The sequence below is a fragment of the Propithecus coquereli genome, unplaced genomic scaffold (genome assembly GCF_000956105.1).
Source record: "Propithecus coquereli isolate 6110/MARCELLA unplaced genomic scaffold, Pcoq_1.0 Scaffold684, whole genome shotgun sequence".
Classification (NCBI taxonomy): Eukaryota; Metazoa; Chordata; class Mammalia; order Primates; family Indriidae; genus Propithecus; species Propithecus coquereli.
The window spans coordinates 229,021-229,369 of NW_012152885.1; positions in this window are offsets into that span (position 1 = coordinate 229,021).

Consider the following 349-nt stretch of genomic DNA (forward strand, 5'->3'; position numbering starts at 1 on the left):
TTACGTTTGGTTAATGGTAACAATATGCCACCTTTAAAACATACTTGCTTTGAATGCATTTCTCTAGAAAAAACTAGTTGAAACTTTATAGTCATTTAACACCAAACTGACCAGTGTCTTTGAAAATTATCTACTGAGAAATGAATTTGTGGATAAAAGTAATTTGTCCCAAATTTTATGATTGGCAAAAAACTTGTTGCTTAAACCAAGGTCTTATTTTCGTTGACTTGAAGAATTTCACCTAGGATGGTTGAATAATTATACATGTTCCAGAAACTGTGTCTGTGATTGGGTGCTACACACTTATTGCTATCTAGGTGAAACTATTTGTTAAGAAAAGGAAAAAAAA